The sequence below is a fragment of the Phascolarctos cinereus genome, unplaced genomic scaffold (assembly GCF_003287225.1).
Source record: "Phascolarctos cinereus isolate Bilbo 61053 unplaced genomic scaffold, phaCin_HiC Scaffold_4;HRSCAF=312, whole genome shotgun sequence".
NCBI classification, from domain to species: domain Eukaryota; kingdom Metazoa; phylum Chordata; class Mammalia; order Diprotodontia; family Phascolarctidae; genus Phascolarctos; species Phascolarctos cinereus.
The window spans coordinates 160,951,522-160,957,521 of NW_027555847.1; positions in this window are offsets into that span (position 1 = coordinate 160,951,522).

The following is a 6,000-nucleotide window of genomic DNA, read 5'->3' on the forward strand; positions in this document are numbered from 1 at the left end:
TGGTGAGATATACAAAATATATTCAAAATAGATACAGGGTAATTTTGGGAGAAGATAGTGGCCACTAGGGAGGATCCTAAAAGGCTATATTTAAAAGATGTTGAATCTTGAAAGAAATGAAGGATTAAAATTGAAGGATTCTAAGAGGCAGAGATGAGGAGGGCATACATTTCAGTCTTGGGGTCAGCCAATGCAAAAGTCACAAAGGTAGGAGATAGAATTCATGGTGCAAGTGAAGAAGAGTGATGTATCATAAGGCTAGTCTATGCTGGACATGATAAAAATTGTAACAATGGTAAATTTATAGTTTTTATGTTATATCAATAAAACTATCAAAGTAATACTTTGCAGAACTCAGTTAAATAATAACAGTTCATTTGGAGAAACAAAAGATTTAGGATATTAAAGGAAATAATGAAGGGGAATAACAGTTCCAGACCTCAAACTATATTATAAAACAGTAGTTATCAAAGCCATTTGGTACTGGTTAAAAAATAAAGAGCTAGATAAGCAGAACAGACTAGAAGAGGGAGAATCCAAATACTATGGAACTCAATAACTCAGTGTTCGATAAACCTCAAAACAAGCTACTCAAGAAGGAGGTTCCTATTTGATTAAACTGCTGCGAAAACTATTGTCTAGAAGAAATTAGGCTTAGACTAACACCTTATGCTGTATTGCACAATAAATTCAAAATAGATAAATGATTTTACTATCAAAGATCATACCATTAAAAAATCAGTGGCAAAGCAGATTTTATACTTTTCACAGTTATGGGTAGGAGAGGTATTCTTAAATAAAAAAGGGATGGAGGCAATTACAAAAGTTGAAAGAGATAACTGATGACTTGAAACCAAAAAGCTTTTGCACAAAATTAATGTCTAGTACCCAAAAAAAGCAGTCATGGAGGAAAAAAGTTTTTGTATCAGATTTATTAAGGGTTTGGTATCTAGCATTTATAAACAATTACAACCAAAAGCCATTCCCCAATAGATAAGTAATCGAAGTATGTGAACAAAGAGTTCTCAAAATAATTGTAAACTATTAATAACCTTGTGAAAAAATGTTCCAAATTGGTAATAAGAGAAATTTACATCAAAACAATCCTTAGATTTCACCTCACACCCAGCAAATTTGCAAATTGACAAAAGATGAGAACATTTGATGTTGGAGGGATTGTGGAAAGACTGGCACACTAGTACATTGTTGGTAGACATAGTTGGTCCCTATGAGTCAGTACAACCATTCTAGAAAGCAGTTTGGAATTAAGCAGTTAAAATAACTAAAATGTCCATACCCATTGACTCAGAGTTTCCATTACCAAGCTTATTCCCTAAGGAGCCCATTGATAACAAAAAAGTCTCCATATGTACCAAAATATTTATAGCAACACTTTTTGTGGTAGCCGAGAATTGGAAACAAAGTAAATTTTCCATATACTGGAGAATGACTAAATAAAATGTGGCCCATAAATATGATGGAATGTTACTGGGTTGTAAGAAATGATGAATATGGTAAATACATAGAAGCATGGGAAAATTTACATTATCTGATGCAGAGTGAAGTAAACAGAGCCAAGAAAACATGTATAAGACTACAACAACATAAATAGAAAGGGCAACCACAAAACAATCAAATTGAATGTTGCAAAATTTCAAAGAACAAGGGTGGCTCCAAATAAGTGATATGAGAATATACTCTAATCCCACTCCTTTACAGAGAATTCCATGGGAATGGTACATTGCATACATTTTCAGCTTTTTTTGATATACTAATTAGTTTTGCCAGGGTTTTTTGTTTCTTCCTCTTTTTTTTCTTTAAAAATTATTTTATGGGATGGCACTCAGGGAGGGGGAAAGATATTGGGAAAAATTATGGTGATTAAAAAAATATCAATAAAAAATTATTTTAAAAAAAGACTTAAACGATAGATTGAGGCCATGTTGTGAAGGGTCTTAAATGCCAAATGGAAGAGTTTATATTTGATCATAAAGGTAATTGGGAGTTACTGGAGTTTATTGAATAGAGGAATAACATGGTCAAATCTATGCTCTAGAAAAAAATCGCTTTAGCAGATGTGTGGAGGACAGATTGAAATGGGGAGAGATTTGAATGAAATTAATTCATGTGGGCCTACAGATTCAAACTTATCAACAGCTAAGTGTTCTCTATTTTCTTTACTATCTTAGGCTTCATTTCTCCTTTAACTGTTTGTCCTAACCTTCCTAGTGTGAGCCTTATTCTGTTTGGTAGTTCTTTTATTCAGGGGTTGATAATTCACACATATCCTGATTTTGGGGGGGCCTTTTTTAAAAAAACATAGCATCACTGTGGATGAGACACTCATGCATGATGCTATTTATGAGTAGCTTTTTCAAATAATTCCTTAGGTTCCTCATCTTGGAGAGAGTAAGTTGGCGTAACCACTCACAAATGGGTTTAGAGTTACACATCCCACTGAAATTTTAAGAACAGTCTAGTCCTCTTGCTGAGTTTCTTTCTCAGGCACTGAGATTGTTTTTGAAGCCTAACTTCTTTGCATCTGCTACTGAGCCAGCTTGCTCAGTGATTCAGTAGATAGTGTTGGGCCTGGAGTCAGCAAGAGCAGAGTTCAATTTTGGCCTCAGACACTTAGTAACTGTGTGACCCTGGGCCAATCATCTCTGCCTGCCTCTGCTTCCTCAACTGTGAAAAGGGGGTAATAATAGCACTTGCTTCCCAGGATTTTTATGAGGATCAAATGAGTAGTATTTGTAAGATGTTTTAGCCTACTGCCTGTCACCTAGTAGGCACTTATTAAATGCTTGTTTCTTTCCTTACTGAGATCTTGAGTTTGAGTGAGCAATCTAGGAGTTACATTGAATGTCTGTACTCCCCTCCTCTCTTGTCTGCTGTCCTTCTATAAGTAATTCATCCTTTGTAGATGTCTGTCCATGACATTCCCAGGAAATTTTTGGCGTACAATGGTATGGCTTATATTTCTTGTTAAGGCCACAGAAATCTCATTGTCTTAAAGGCTATAAATGTGTACACGTCATATTTTTTTCCCCATAAAATGACCAGAATATAATAATTAACTGTTTGCTGCCTTGTGCAACAAGATTTTTCTCAACATTGTGTGGGATGCCACTCAAATTTAAAAAAAGCAAAACACAGAGGTGTCCAAGGAGAAAGAGAAGGTTAATTTATTATTATTTCAAAATTTGAGATTTGGGTGTCCCTCCACCAGTATGCTCTGATGAGGGGAGACCAAGACACAGAAGCAGAGAACCAGATTAAATAGCCCTAATGGCAAATCCCCCCTCCCACCAACTGTCTCTGTATTTCTTAGTTTGTTGAGATAATGTCAAAGAAGCAAAAAATGTGCAGTGAAGCTAGACTTTGTACTGTGGAGCCAGGCCACCATAAAAGGTAGTTTACAATTGTTTTGGAAGGTCTGAGAGATTGAATAGACAATGGGAACAGACAATGAAGGGAACTAGAAGGCATTTGAGTAAGGTCCTTTCAAAGGGAGATAAGGGGACTTGAAAGTTTAAGGGTTTTCCGGGGCTTGTAGGCAAATGGAAGCCAGATTCTTCCAGGGCAAGGGACAAAGGTGCATCTGGATAAGATCAAGAGGTAGGCTAAGGCTCAACAACTAGACAAGTTTTAACCACTGATATCTGGCACTGAAAAAAAAAAAACTTAACAGAAATCCATACTTAACCCTATCCTACCTCCTGAACTCATTACCAGAGTCAGGATAGTCTTATCCTAAACTCTAATTACACTGAGAAGTTGTCATAGGAACATTCCGTTCAACATGAACATCAGGGTCCCTGAAACTGACATCAAGGGATGCAGTAGAAAGGAAAATTAAGTCTTATCTTCAGAAAGTCATTGAGAAACTTGGGAGGGTGACTTGAAGGTCAGCATGACTTGAAGGTCAGCAAAAGACAATCTCAAAGATCAAGAGAGGGTTGTAAAAATGGATTTTTACCCTATCCTAACACATACTACCATTTAGTGCTGATAAAGGGGAAATATAGAGGTTTGTAAAGGAAACTCATGTGACTATTTTCCCTCTTTATACTTTACCAGAAGTTTCTGCCCCTAGAACCAAGAGAAAACAGTAAGGTTTAGTGCAAGTAGCACTTGGTTTAGAATTAAAAGGCCTGGGTTTTAATTCTTATTCTTCTCCTTATTACCTGTGTCCCTTGGGCAAGTCCCTTAGCCTCTTGGAGCCTCAGTTTCCTCATCTGTAAAATGAGGAAATTTGACTTACATTTGAAATATTTTTATGATAGGGATGGAAGTAGCCATTCAATTATTAGAAAGATTGTCACTTAGAAAGATGGTGGTGCCCTCAGTAATAAATGGCAGTTGGGAAGAGGGGAAGATTTGGAGGGAAAGACAATGAGTTGTGTTTTGGACATGTTTAATTTGAGATGCCATTGGACATATAAAAGGTAATTGGTGATGCAGGATTGGTGCTCAGGAAATAGAGTATCTACCTCAGAGTCATCTACATAGAGATACTAATTGAATCTATGTGAATTGATGAGATGACAAGTAAGAGAATATAAAGAGAAAAAAGTAGAGGGCCCAAGACAGTGTTGGGAGAGACCCACACTTATGGGGAGGGAGGGTGAGAGTGAAGAGTTGGATATGCTTGTGTTATGAGCCTTCATGACTAGAAACCTGGTGGTATCCTCGATGGTAATATGGAAGTTGGAAAGAGGGGAGAGTTGGGGAGAAAAATAAGTTGTTTTAGACATGTTGAGTTTAAGAGGTCTACTGGACATTCAGTTTGAGATGTCTAATAGTCAGATTCTAGAGTGGAGGTCAGGGCTGTATAAATAGATCTGAGAATCATTTGCATAGAGATGTTACTTAAATCCTCTGGAAATGATGAGATCAGCAATCAAAATACCAGAGAAAGAGAAGAGGATGAGGGCTCAGGACAGAACCCCGGGGGTAACCCACCATTATTGGGCATGACCTGGATGGATGTGATAGGGGAGAGAGTAGAGGAAGATGTCTGAGTGATTGATGAGAGACAAAGAGGGGATGAAGGAGAACTCATGGGGAATATCCTCAGTTTTGAGGGGTGAAGGATGAGTTATGATCTACAGCTTAGAAAGTACGTGTGAGAGAGTGTCATAGGAGGCTTGAAGAGAGCAAAGAAAATTTGCTAGAGCTGTGGTGAGTGTGATAATGAATGATTTAGAAGGGAGTACAAGGATTAACTTTATGTAGTGAGGGCCCAGCTGAGATTAGGTAACATACATTTATAAAGTACCTAGTCAGTCAGCATGGCTTCATGATTTTCTTCAGCTCTGTTCAGCAACATAAGGATAGGAATAAAGGAAGTGGATGGTGGGAGCAACCTGAAAAGCTTAGAGTTACTTGGGATCATAGGCATTAGAGTTAGAAGAGATCTTGTACTTAACGTTGTCTGACTCCCTTCTTTTTCAGATGAGGAAACGTGGGGAGGTGAAGTAAATTGTCCCGAATTACACAGCTCTTAGATGAACTGAACTGGCCCAAGGTTATTCTACTGGTAAATTGGCAGAGCCAGGATTTGAACTGAGGTCTTCTGCATCCAAATTTTGTGTTCTTTTTCTCTAGCTATTCTGATGAGGTTAAATTGATTAAATCTAACCTCAGGTTAGCCCTCTTGGTACCCTAGTACTTTGATCTCTTCCCCCTCCTCAGTCTCCAACTGTTTCCTATTCTTTTCAGGCTTTGTTTGTTACCTAAAAGTAGATATTAACAGTTTAAAATTAAAGGTGGTGGTGGGGAGTAGGGAGAATTTGCATTATAATGGGGGATCAGAACTCTGGAAAGTCTTTACATCTAACGCAATGACTCTCTGATGGTGAAATTTCTGGCTGAAAGCAGGTTGAAAGTTTTAGTGCCAACATTTATCTCCTTGTGAAGTTTCTATTCTAATTTGTAGAGGGGAGTTGTGGGGCAAGAATGTGACTTAAGGAACAGTGTCCCCACATTCTTCCAGAA